Source organism: Chroicocephalus ridibundus, chromosome 8 (assembly GCF_963924245.1).
Source record: "Chroicocephalus ridibundus chromosome 8, bChrRid1.1, whole genome shotgun sequence".
Lineage (NCBI taxonomy): Eukaryota > Metazoa > Chordata > Aves > Charadriiformes > Laridae > Chroicocephalus > Chroicocephalus ridibundus.
The window spans coordinates 34,434,706-34,448,896 of record NC_086291.1 but is presented as its reverse complement, the minus strand read 5'-3'; the positions used below and the strand labels follow the sequence as shown (position 1 = coordinate 34,448,896).

Below are 14,191 nucleotides of genomic sequence, written 5' to 3'. Positions count from 1 at the left end.
TAAAGCTAGCTCTTATTTTTGTGACTCTAGAAAAAATCCATGGTTTTACATACTTTTTCTTCTCCTCTGTCTATGAAGTGATAGTCTTAAGTGGAAAACAGAACCAGGCACCAGTGGAGTTAAAAGACATGGACAGAAGTGGGATGTTTCCAGGGAACAGGAAAAAAGACAGATTTCCCTTCCTGTCTAGGGATGTGCTGGACTTTCTGTGTTGCTTTTAGGTGTCAGATTTCTGTGTGGATTGGTACCGAATGTCATGGATATCTTCTTGATTTTACTTGTCGGAGTGAGGGGTGGAAGATGAGGAGAAGTGATGGGCTTCAGCAACTGAAGTTTTTGTTACTGGTCTCTTTCTCTGGTGTCATCTTTCCTGTTACATTCTGGGTCATTAATGGAATTGGATATCTTTTTTCCCCTATGGCAATAGGGCATGTTTCTATGATCTTATAATTAGAGTAGCTGATTGGTACTTCGTTGTGGCTTCTTCTGTATTTATGATTCTCCTAACGTTGGTAGAAGTGCTTTGCTTACAGGAAGAAAATTGCAGTCTTTTGGAATTCATCATTGGCATCTTCCCTAATGCAGAGGAAGCTGACTTTTTTTTTTTAATGTAACAATCCTCAAAATCAGAAAACACATATTGGAAGATAAAAAGAGGTCTTGCCTCGGCTAGAGATGCCATTTGCAAGTTGTGTTTTTTGGCGTGTGGTGCTGGGCTGAGCATGCAGTTGTGTCCCAGAGTGGGTTAATGTTGAGTTTGCATCATTCCTCAGTGAGGAAGCTGGTTTATGCGCCAGTCTCTGTGATAGAGCAGCCCCACAGCCTGGTATTTGATAGCTTTATCAGATTTACGGTGTTTATTAGCCACACGCAACTCAGCTGGAAAACCCTGCTCTGTTTGTGAAAAAAACTAGATTCTTAGATCAGAAAGATCCTATAAATCACTATATGAATATTGCATTTAAATTGGTAGCTGCACTTGCTGTTTTTGATGAGGTTGGTTTTCTCTGTTGTCTTGGAGGTAGTGGAAGATAGTTCATTAAAATATCTTAGCTTTTAAGTGATAAAGCTGTTTCAAAAGTATACCACCTACCAAAACCACATTAACCATGTAGTGGATAGTGACTTCAGTGGTGTTTCAACAGTAAGGTACCAATACTGTAGTTATGATGTGGCTGGCTCTTATGTTCAAATAACATTCAGGACAAGAATGAACCTCCCCAACTTGGCAAGCTGAACATGAAACTAACTAAAAAATTAAAGTATTCTCAAAGTGCAGCCAAGGTGTTGGCTTTTTTGGCCATTCTTTTAGCAGGTAAGAGGCAGCTCACTTCCTGGTAGTATAGAATGGGGAGCAAATTACTAATTTGTGTGTGGTGGTTTTGTTTTTTTTTTTAAAAAAAAAAAAAACCAAAACAAAAGCAAAATTACTCACAAATGTGGATGATCTTGGCTTTGAGACCACACTGAAAGATCTGAGTTTATTTAGTTAATATATATGTATATTTAACTGTAGAAAAAATTATCCATGTATTAATTTCTTTCACCAAATTATTCATAGTTCAGATTTTCAAAATACTGATGGGCAGTATCAGTTGAATCTCTCATGGTTGTGACACCAGGAAGTGTTGCAGTATGACCAAGTATCAAAACACAATGAAACCTTTTTTAAAGGGCTAGGAGAAATGGGTGTCTCTCTTTGGTCCTGCCCCTCCGTTATACCCAGCTGATTTGCTGTTAGTTGCTTGTTGGACTCTATTTCACAACATGAGAGGTTGCAGCTTTTCTTTCCTGTTCCTGGATTATGGTCTTCCATGGCCAGTACACTGCATTTCTCATTCTGGGGTCCATGGGCTTTCCACCTCTGAATCTGTATATGCATGTTTGGCAGTCTTGCTTTCCTCTGTTTTTTCAGGAAGGACGAAATGGGCTGTTATTTACCTCTGGTGCCAGTTAATGTTGGAGGGGAGAGGCCACATGAATAACACCTTTGTCTGGGCAATGCTGCTTTTCCTAGCTAGGAGAACATACCTGTGCTGCAAGTTGATTGCTTGAAGTGATGCATTTAAAAATAGCTTTCTGTGACTATTCTGCAGGATCTTCTTTGTATTTATTATGAAGCAGAACACTTTTGCTGGACGCTTGAAGCCAAATTTTGCCAAATCTTCCTAGAAGAAAATAAGGGGAGATTGAAACAGATCTCAAGCTTTTTAAATAATGCTTATCCACTCTTTTGGAATCTAAAAAATATATGTAAAATTCATATCATCAAGAGACCAAGAAATAAAGGAGATTGTGTGGTTTCATTCTGCTTGATCAGTATATTTGGATATACTTCTTTCTCTTTGAACCTACACGCTATTTTAATTAAATCATTAATGCCTTTTGTGTTTTCTTTAAACTAGAGAATCAGAATACTTTAGGGTGGGACGCTTGCAAGGGTCACCTAGTCAACACTGTTGCTCGGGGCATGGCAAAACAGGTTATTGGTAGAACCGTTTGAAAATACTGCAATGTAAAGTATTTTAATATATCTTGTATGTCATCAAAGAATACCTTCTGGAATTGCAAATTTACACCACCTCTGAACCGGGAATCAAATTCTTTCCTTGCTGCAATACTGCAGTGATAAGGTAACTTGTCTTAAACTCAAAATAATCGGGCATTAAAAACGCTTAAAAGGTGCAAAATTTAAAAGCACGTGATTCTGCACAACAGGGTTCTCCAACTGGCAGCCCAGTGGCCTGCCTCTGCAGGGCAACAAAATATCCTGTCCTGCTGGCAACTGGGTTGCCCGTCTGGCTCTCCCAGCTCAGTTTGTTTCCCAGCACAGCTTTCTCTTCACTGGGGCTTTTTTGATGCTTCAAGCAAGGCTACTCACTGTTTGGTGTGCACTGTCCACTTAAATTTCTTATGTTGACAGATTTCCTTGTAGCTCCAGGACAAGGACAGTTTAATGTCAGTAATGATGAAGCGGTATCAAACCTTTGTCAAAATTGTAACAGCCTACTGGTTCCAAATACTTTAAAACTGTTTCTCAAACCCTTTCAGTACTTTGTATTAGTCATGGCATTTTTTTTTTCATGTTTTTCCTTCTATTCAAGGTGAATCTTGTGTGACAGCAAAAATGCTTGTCTTGGCCAGACTGTGTATTTAAAAGGGTGGCTGAAATATTAATATTTTTTTTAACTAAAACTCTTTAAGGCAGCAATACAGGGCATGATAGGGTCTCAAAGAAGTGTTGTATTTTCATTTAGATGAGGTGAAGAATTTAGCTTTCATTGTTTTGTTTAGAATGGCTAATCTGTTGCTTAAGGGAAAGCCAGTGGTATTGATTAGTCTGGTCCAGAAGATCCCTCTCTGTAGAAGAGGGAAGAAAAAGACTTTTATGCAAAATTTAGGACAGAACTCCTGTGAGGTTTCCTGCTAGAAGCTGCCAGAGAACAGAACAGCTTACCTGGTAGGTGTTCTAGGATCTGAGGATCTAGGATCTGAGGCTTTTGTCCTAATTGTGATTTCCCCAAGATTTGCACTATTCCTTTGTTTTAGCACTGTGATGGTTTTAGTGATCCTAGAAAGGAAAGCAATGCATTTTCTAATCAGTGTGCTAAGATTAGAGATTTCACGTGTTAGTACTAACTGAAGTAGCAGTTTATAGTGGATTTTTTTTTTTTTGGAAAGTGCCTGTCTGTAACCTTTTTAAAGGTGCAGTTAATGCCACTGAATGGTCACGTAATAATGGTTTTTGGATTCCTAATTGTGATACCCTGCCATCTCATGGTGTGGGCTTTCTTGCATTATAGCATTCTAGATTTATTTTTTATCAGTTAAAAGATTAACACAAAGATGAATCTAATTTTCTTTTTATTTAAATGAACTGTTAAACAGCATTATTTCCTCAAGAAAGTGTTACCTGCTCTAAACCAGTAGATTTACATTCAAAACACCATTCTCCTCCAAATCTTTATCGCAACTATATTGTGTACAGTCTTTTTCTCTCATGGCTTTTGGACCCAAGTTTTCAGCTTGCATGTTGCTGCAATTAAATAAATTTTTAATGCATGCATCCATTGATTTGGCAGAAATGGACACAGCTGCATTTCATAAGCTGAAGGATATGTCTGAGTAATAATTATCCAATCATCCACTGAATATCTCAAATATCCAAGTAGAATTTGGATAGTTGGATAGGATATCACTTGTGAACTTACTGTGCTGAGCTCATAGTTCTGGAATAATTTTAAAAAATCCTGCTTGACAGACTGTATCGAAGGCATACTGGAATCTTTGTGGGGGGGGGAAATGAGCTGGACTTTAGACCTAAATACTGAAAAGACCAGCAAATGCTGTTATTCTGTCAGCAGTTGCCATGCCCTTAGAGGCATATAAAAATGTCAGGATTCCCTGTGCTTTCCATGAGATCTGGAAGAAAATGCTTGTCCCTGCTTTGAACATGTGTAGCTGTTCTCACTTGTCTTAAGTGTCTACAGCCTTTCTGTGCCTGTCAAACCATGCAGGCCAGTCAGCATTGTGTGTTCGTGAGTATCTTGTTTCTTTGCTTCTTTAATGACAGTAAATGGTGTCCAGGTTTGTGTTCTGCCTTCGTGGCATGTTGATTGTATGTCACTAAATCCAGAGAAGCGCAAAAGGATGTATGTACCTTTAGCAGTTGAAGATTTTTGCATTCCTCATTTGACGCATGCCTCACAAACAGAAGAGCATGCCTCTACCTCCTTAGGAAGTAATTTGAGAATTTATTTTATTTCCTTGGTCCCATGTTAGTTGAAGGCCATCACGTGTGCTGTAAAGAACTTCACAATTTATCTTTCCTCTGCAGTTTCTTTTTCTACCAGTTTTGTAACAAGAATTTGAGCTTGCCTTTACTACCATTAGAGGTCTACAAATGGTTTTGCATAGTTGGTTCTTGTGCTTTGCCAGCTGTGCTCATCAAATTAATGCTTGTGTTACATTTCAGCGTCTCTCTGTCTTCTGGAAAACATTGTATTCTACATGAATTATACAAGTTCTACAAACTCCGTAGATATTTATTATGTCATTCCTTCTTTAGAATGATGGCGTAGAACTATCTCTAGCAAGACTCACTTATACTGTCCATTTATCTGAAATCACATTTAGTTTTTTCTGGTGATTCAACTGTTGTTGTTTGTGCACAAGAAATAAGGTGAGTATACCAGAATTTCAGGCTTTCAAATAAATTCCTGTCTGACTCGAGTACCTAAAGAGACAAGATTCCCCCGCAATCTATTGCAAGTTTCTGGTTTAATAACAAGAAAAAAAGTCTGATAACATCTTAAAAATATACCATCCTCCTTCATGAAAATGTTCACTTTAAGTTGTTTCACTTGAAGTGAACGTACGCATGGTCTCCATTTTCAGGAGCTTCGACTAGATCATTGACATCTGGCTGGGCCAGCTGACAAATCCTCAGTGGATTTATCTGATGGTTCCCAAACTTTTAAAACAAGGTTACACCATCCACTTGGTTTGTTGTAATCCTCAATTTGTGTGAGTTAACATGGATTTGCTCAGTTTCTGTATGCTGTTTTCTTAGGCAGATGCTTTGGTGGTCAGCAGTTACTGACTGATTGTGGGTGAAGAAAAGTATTTAATATTAAACTGTTGATGTTTCAGTCTTTACCAGCTGTTTCATCAGTTGCCTGATTTACTGAGGTTCTTCCAAAGGGAGTTAGAAATGTGGCAAAGATGCGGATGCTTGAATGGATAAATAACTGGTTTGTGTGTTGTTTGCTTGTAAAAGTTGGATCCACTGAGCTTGACACGCTTTCATAAATGAATGCAGGGGATAGTGACACAGGCAGAAGATCCAGCTCTCTTCCCCAAATGTCTGTTTTATTTCCACATAACGTTCATCATACTAAATATGGGCAATTCCTATGCTGTTAGAGTTTTTCCTGTTAGCACCATTTCTATAGCAACGGTGCAAACTTCCATATAGATGTGTGATGTTAAAAAAAAAAAGAATAATTATAGAGAACATTGTTGAAATATCATCACAGGTGCTATCGATAAAGGCTGTACTCACTCTCTGACAGCTGAATTTTAAAACAGACTAAGATGTTGTGTGTCTTGTTCAAGAAAGATCTTTATTGTCTATTAATGGCTTTACAAAAAAATACAGTAAAATATTCTCTTAACAGTATTTTTTTCTTCGTGAATGAGAAGGTCAGGCATTCAATGTGGGAGGAAATTTGCTTTCTTTTCCCTAAATGTAAATCTTTTTTGTCTTACTGTACAAAGAAAGTGTGCAGTTGAATGAAGCAGGTGTGTGTACCCAGTCTTTAATTCTGTGGATTTGGAGGCTGTTACTCAGCAACAGTTGGTACTTTGTCATCTCTTGCTTGTTAAAAATCTATCCCTTTGATCATCTTGGTTTTGATTCACAGTATTGACTCTAGCACTTAATGCCTACAGATTATTCGATGAGTTGCATGGATATTTGAGTTTTCTTTACGTCCATGTATGATGTGTAGTTTTACAGAGAGTATTCAGTCTAGATCCTCTGTCTCAGTTTTCATCACTGGTTTTTCTTCTATGTGCTTTTGCCACGTGAGTTGTAGTGATTGTTGGTGACAGAGTGCCTGTAGCCTTTTGATGGTAACAAAGCTTATGCTGTCAGTTGTCATGTCTGTTTCGGAACTTGGGAGTGTGCAATTGCACATAGAAATTTTATATAAATATTTTTCCCAAATCCTTTTCCAATGAAGTACTTTTCTATTCTGAGAGAAGGTATGTCACCCACTTGGGTCCGTTCATAGATTCTTATAATGATTTTCTTCAAGTTTGTCTTCTGCTGTAATTTTTAGTGTTGCCTTATTTAAATAAAGTTTAAAAAAATGTAAACTAAGAATATAAAAAAGCAGCTTCTAGAGACTTTTCACAGTGAACGTGTTGTGGTACTTTTGCTGATGCGCAGTCTATAATAATTCTTCCTTAGTCGTGCGTTTTTTGCGTTATCCAGAAACAAAGCAAAACGGTGGATCTGAGTACCTCTGCAAATAGTGTTTGGATCTTGAAGTTCTTGCCAGCAGCATTCAATGCTCCGCTTTTGTATGCCTTTAAGTATGACTCCTGTATTCAGAATGTTGTCCGCGGGTGTATTCTTCCTTTTGTTAGTTCCACTGATACCGGGCCTGCACTTCTAACCCATACCAAAAATATTTTGCAAATATTAGCATCAGTTAATCAAGATGGCATTAATCATTTACTACTCCTGTTGTTTGCAAACAAAACTGATAGCTGCATGGCTGTGCAGTGGGGGTCTTGGAAAAGCTAGTTGTGGAAAGGTTTTCATCTTATACATGATAATTAATTAAATGAATTAAAAGGATTTGCTTCTAGTTTAAATACTTTCTATTTATTTTCTTTGCCCTCTTTTTACTACTTATTCATGGAAATGAATATCAGTACTTCCTATCTTTCAAAAACATCTCTAGGTTATGATTTCTCCTGTTTTGTGTGTTAGGGGTGAGGAGGGATCCTCCTTTGGTTCCTGATTGAACAAGCCTTGATTTTTTTTTTTTTTTTTTTTTCTTCAGATACTTGAAGAAATGTTGCTCAAACAGGCTGAACTATCAGTAGGCTTGAATTCTGGAGAGGGAGATGGAGGAGGGCAGAACCTTATCATACTCAATGTACTTTCTGTGCTGAAATAATTTGGTTCCCTAGTGCTTACCCTTTTGGTGTATGGCAGGAAAAACAAACCATACATCATAACTTCAAATGTTCAGTTTGTTCTGACAGCAATTGTGAAATAATAGCCAGATCCAAAGGAATAAAATGTTCTTCTGTGCAATGTCCTTTCTAAAGAACTACAAAATGGAACAGAGACTTGTAGGTGATCTCTGAAGAAAGAAGCTCTGGGAACCTCGTAGTCTGTAAGCCGTTTGCAAGCAGAAACTTCTTCAGTTCTTGTGCAGTTGTTTACTTAGTGAACCTACATTTTGTCTTTTAATGCTCGAACTCTGCTGGAGAGACCTTTTGTTAGAATAAAGCAAATCTTTTACAACCCCAGGCTAAACTTAAATAGCACGTACACATGTTCAGATTTCTGGCTTACTCCATTTGTTTCCTGCAGTGATTGTTTCCTTGTGCTTGATTCATGACTGCATTGTGTGAGGGCCAGGAGCTGCTTGCAGCTGTGTACCAATGCTACTGCTAAAGTTTGTTGCATTGTGCTACAGTTATCTACCAGTTAACTCTTGGCTATAAGGCGGTCCACTGAGTATAGCTGGCTTTGGAACTGTGGAAGTCATAAGAGTAGGCATCTCCTTACTATTTGTGTGTAATTCACTTTAAAAACCTTCAATTTTGAGCTGAACTTCTTTGTTATTGTTGCAAGTTGATTACAGACTGAGCTAATAGTTTGATTATTTATTTTTTTGTAATAGGATTTGGTAAACAAGTAGCTTGTGCCCTGGAGAAGGATATTCTCATGGATTTGTGTGGTTTTGTTTTTTTCTTTAACTCATGTGAGGAAATAAAAGGTACAAGTTTTACCAGTTCTGGAGAGCCCTGGGTACTGGAGCACCATGAAGAAGGTATCTTGATAGCTGGAAACTGTGTAAGATATGATTGAGACAGAGCCTTGCTATGTTACCTCCCTCTTTTCTCTGCACCACCCCCCCACCCCCCCCCCCGCCTTTAGAGAATGGGGTGCATAAAAACAGCAATAGGATGATTTTGTTGTCCAAATGTGAGCATACTTGTGATAATCGAAGTGCTCTGTGAGTGGTGTCTGCTTAAAAAGAGTAATAATTTCACTTAGTTGTTTGTCTAGGTAAAGCCTTTTCTAGGGTGAGAGAAGAGAATCTAAATTAAGGAACATATTTAAATGCTTTTTTGTGTGTTTAAAACTTCATCGTCAAACCTAATAAAATGATCTTTTGTTCTGTTTGGTATTTTGTGGATTCTAATTTCATCTGTCTTTGAGCTTAAACAGCTGATACTACTGTGGCTGTTGCACAACAGATGCTTAGGGAAAGAGTGAATGTGTGACATAACTGAGTGGTTGAGTTGTATGAGAAGGAGTATAGAAGTGCTTTGAGTTTGCAGCAGGACTAATCAAAGCAATGAAAAAAGGAGTCTGTGTTACTGGGTTAGCTATACTGCTGATGCAGGCGCCATATGACATGATTTCTTTCAGGAAGGAGTCTAGTATCAACTTAAGCAGCTATGTTTTTTTTTCTTTTAGTACTGTTTTCTGGAAACTGTTCAAGAACCTGATTGTTGTATTCTGATTTTGAGCATACATTTACATTTTATTCATACTTCTGGTTTGTCTTCCTGATATTTTAGCATGGCAAGTGTATCCTTGTGCAGATTTGAGTTTGTTAGCATAAGCTGAGGTCTCCTGGTTTCCCTTTCTGCAATGGGATCTCCAGAGAACCTGGAAGCCCTTCTCTGCATATATTTTGTTCAAAAATCTTTTGGAGGCCGGGTTCCCAAAACTGCATAGAGTACAGCATCAATGTCTGCTGTGAAATGTGTTGGACATAGTATTTGTCCATAACTAATGCAGACATCTTGATCTCATGTGGCTACTTCATGATTACAGCATTGGTGGCAGTCATTTCCAACTGATATGTTGAAATTCATAGCAGAAATTTTACAGGGGTCAACCCCAAAGATCCTTTAGTAATTTACTTTAATTTTTCATTCTTCTGTCCATCAGATAGTTTTATTTGTCCTTTATTATGTTGCTTTCCTGTATTGCCAAATCTTTTATAATTTTAATATTTGCACTGGTGTTGCATATTTAATAACTGTTATTAATCTCTTCCTATGCTAATATTATGCTCCTCTATCTCTCTTTTTGTCATGTCTTTACCCGGTACCTGTCTTCTACTAGTGTCTCTTATCTCACTCTTCACTAGTGGCAGCTTCTCAAATGCTTTGTCAAGATTCATGCATCTGACTGGGCATTTTATAGTATATGTGACGTTTTAGGTCTGGGGTTTGATTGTGTCCAATGATAAATTTCCTGTAGGAGGATGGGGTTATATTAAGTTGCTTCAGCTTTTATATCATCTCTGTTGTGGAAGCTTCTATCTTTATCAGTTTTGCTATCTTATATTACCTGTTAATATTATCATGCTTACTGAAAATTGAATTAAAACAAGTGTTTAGATGGCTTACATTTTTCCTTTTTAATGCCGTGTACATACTTTCTTTATTCTTACTGTGTAGTAACCTAGTTGGGTTTTTTGTTTTGATGGGTTGAGTGTAAAACTGAAGAATATACTTTGGAAGGTGCCATTTGGTTGGACTGGACAAAATCTTCTTTCATAGTTGGACAAACATTCTTTGTCCTGTTACCTATTCCTTGCTGACTGTCTGCTTAATTGTGGGGCATTTGTTGGTGTTGCTGTGGGGGGTGTGTTGCATTTATTTAATATGTTTTGTTTCATCAGGTTTTTTGTTTTTGTTTGTGGTTTTTTTGGTTTTTTGTTTTTTTCCTGGGGCAAGAGAAGGCGGCCATGCATTTCTCTTTAAGTTAGGAGGATTAAAAGCCTGGTAGTCCACTCAAACACCTTAGATTCTTTTTTTTCCCCACTGCAGTACCTGTAATGACTCTTGTTGGGGAAGCAGCACAAGGCTGCACTGCGATAATCTTTGCTGTTGCAGGACAGACAGCATACAGGCTGGCAAACAAATGATTTTTCTTTATTATGTGCCTTTGCTAACACAAGCGCCTTGAACCACTTCCAAACAGTTACCTTGGGTGTGTGGCAGCTCGGATGCAGGTAGGGTCATCCAGCACTGCTGTACAGCAGAATGTCCACCTGCCAGCTTGATACAGACCAGTGAGAGTTTTGCTTGGTATATGAGCCACAACATCTATATAGTGATCTTATGGGAAATATAATCCATATTCTATTAATCTAAAAAAAAACAAACAAAAAAAAAAAAAAAACAAAACAGAAAAACCCCAAGAATCAGTCTAAAAAGTATTTCATAACTGCACATGTTATAAAGATCAAGGAAAAAGTACCTGGAGAATGCATTAAATTGACCGCATCTTAACATTGCCATGTTTTTAGTATTGTTAGATTTATTTTGGCCATATTGTTTTGAATTTTTAGCAGAGAGATTTTACCTGAAACCACCGGGGTGGGGAGCGCACAGGAACCTGAGACAAGCATTTCTGGGTGTTCTTCATGTAAGGCAGGATTTACAGCATGCAAAATGGGTAATAGAGGCTCTTTCTTGTAGCCCTGTATGGTAAGGGACTATATATTAATTGGCCCATTTAATTGCCCCAGTGAATTTCTGTTTCACTGAACCTTCTATGTTAGAAGTGGTTAGAAACAATGTTAATTTTGAAAGTGCCAAACAGTGGAGAAAAACATACTTTTAACTAAGAATCAAAGGGGTCAGATCCGGAATTAAATTCAGTCAGTAGCTCTAAGATTTCACTGAAGCATCTTGAGGTCTTGTGTGGAATAGTCGAACATAGCTAGGCTGTACTATGCATGGGGGTGTGAAGGTTCAGTGAAGCCCGCTACACCTCTGTTCCTTGTTTAGAAAAATGCATCTTTTTCTGTACTGTTCGTCAAAATACCAGTGAGAGTTTGTGCAAGATCAAGAGCTCAGGTTGACCGAGTCTGGAACTGGTCTTTTGGTTCTTACAGTGCCGTGGTTCCCAGACTCTTTGATAGTGGCTTTGCATTCATAGTTGATATTTAATGCATGCAAGGCACTTCTGTTTTCTTCGTGGGGATCTGTGATAAAACAAATGACGTTTTGTACTGACATTATGAATACGAACAAAGAGGATCTTGGTCATCATGACTCTCAAGCCATTCATAAAATTGTACTGTGGCTATGTTTCCTCAAAGCTTTTCTGCTGTTCTGGACAGGAAGTTTTGAATGTAATTTTAGGGTTGTCTTTTAAAATGCTGTTTGTACAGTATATTTTTGGGATAGTGTTTGACCCAAGCTGACACAAGAATATCCCTGTATTTTTGTGTGGAAGGGATTCAGGCTTAGGTGAGTCAAATACTCTCTGACCAGTATTCTTTTAGATAGTCCACATATGGAGGGTGTAATGTTTAATATTAAATTTACATACCTGAAGATAGCTTCTGATTTAGCTGAGTGACACAAAATATACTGAAATAACAATACAAATGCAAGTTACACTTGCAAGTTACACAATATAGCAGTTGCAATACAAAGTTCAAACACAATACCAACGTGATCCCTTTTATGGGTCTCTAGAATATGCTCATCATCACGATGTTAGGCGTCCCCACTCAGAATGTGTGGGTTGAAGCCAGCTCAAGCCTGTTGCTCTCTTTGAAATTCTTTTGTTAGTTGTTTAGTTTTTGTACTCTCTGTTGTGCTGAGACACATACTCAGCCTCAGCTATGCTGGTCTAGCTAACTCAGGGAGACGTTTACTTTTTTTTAATGAACTCAGGGAGAAACATTTACACCACTAGTTGATTCACTCAACTGTAATGTAGTCAGATGATCTGTTCAACTGACATAGCTGTTTATCTAAAACAAAGGCCACCCTCTGGTCCTCTTTGTGTTGAGATAAAGTCAGCTTCTTTGCAACAGCTGTGGTCAGTCACACCCTGCATTATTCTGAGCTTCATGGGCATGTTTCCCTTGCTCATCTTCTCACAGCTGCATTCCGTTTTGGGGGTTTATAGGTTGGTCACTGTAACGGAATGATCATCAAATACAGCCTTGGATGAATTTGCAGAAAAACTCAGACCCGTTGAAGACAGCAGACCCTGCTTAGTCTAGACACTTTCATTCTTTGGGTATGATGAATCTTTTTTTTATCAGTATTTTTAGTTTGCTTTTTACTGTATAGTATGTGTGGCATAGTGTGTCCAGGCTTCAGGTTGGCATAAATGCGTGCTTAAGTATTTTATGCGTCATATAAACCACTTTGAATTCCACATTTAATGCATTTCTAAGCACAAAGGCATTTATTAAATTGAAAAGGATAAACAGACTGGAAGCTCAAATTTCTCAATGTAATTAATTTTTTGTAATTGGATATACAGGGTATGGAGTGAAAACTAATGTTTGCCTCACTAGTCCAATGTGGTGACAAGTCATTTCGCATATCCAGTTATGCTGCTCTGAACAGCTCTGCTGTTGATCACTTTCTGATATTGCTGTTTTACCACTTATTTTGGTGTTGAGCAGAAGGGTAGTATAGCAAGCAAATTATTTAATTATCCCAGTGTTAGGATTTTTTCAGTATTTGTCTTATATGATACACTGGCCAAAATGGTTGCTGTGACTTTTCATTGTTACGGGGGTGGTGATGTTCTCATGTCTAATACAGCTTTCAGACGTACATTTTTAAAGTTCCAGAATTTGCAACATTTAAGTAGATAAATGCTAGTTTATAGCACTTCAGTACTAATTCTGACCCTTACTGTATCTTCACAAAGTGGGAAAAAGTATAAATGTATTCCAACACAATACTGTAATGCAGCAGTAAGTACAAAATTAACATCATATGGACAACTTTGTTATCGTACAGCCTGACTGGCAGATGTTATATTTTGTAACCTTGGTTTCGTTTGCATGCAGGGCTTTTCTAAGTGCTTTTCTACTTATTTAAAAAACAAAACAAAACACCTTTTATGTGCCTCATAGGAGTTTCTTCTCAGCATGGTTGCTGATTTCGCCCATAATTGACTAAGGGACAGAGTTCTTGCAATTCTCATTATAGTCATTAACTGGGTAGAAGAGGAAAACCCAGGACAGCGTGCACCCCCGCTGTACCCTCCAGCTACAGTCCTCTGAGCTGGAAAGTCACAGTTGCCAGGCTCACCCATCCCATTTAGCCTGCTGTTAGGTGAATGAGCATGTGCTGTGTTCAGACAGCACAGGAGTAAGTGTCTGTCTGCCTGTCACTCAGAATAGGTGAGTAGTTGCAAACAAAACTCCTAATAGCTTAGGAAACGGGTATAAACTGGAGCTGTTGTGTTACGGGACCAAGGGTAAAGCTTGGGATAGTGCGTTATGAAATGAGCAGGGAGGGAGTTGCTGGGACCTGTCCGGGTGCCTATGGGTTATGTGAAACTAATCATGGGGAAACTGATTATTGGGAATTAGTTTGTTCTTCTATGATATGCATAATTTCTCTTAAATAGCACCATCCAAATCCTTCCACAAAA

At 38.1% G+C, this 14,191-nt stretch overlaps 1 protein-coding gene across 7 annotated transcripts in view; it reads left to right on the top strand.

Moving 5' to 3' along the window:
• Positions 1-14,191, top strand: part of RALGPS2 (Ral GEF with PH domain and SH3 binding motif 2) — a 156,992-nt gene that overhangs the window by 31,565 nt on the left and 111,236 nt on the right. For 3 of the 7 annotated variants that reach the window (XM_063342815.1, XM_063342818.1, XM_063342819.1), the window contains exon 2: positions 12,701-12,814. The exons of the other annotated variants lie outside the window; for them this stretch is intronic. The gene's annotated coding sequence lies outside the window, so the exon portion shown is untranslated. The remainder of the gene's footprint in view (positions 1-12,700; positions 12,815-14,191) is intronic. 7 annotated transcript variants of the gene reach the window in all.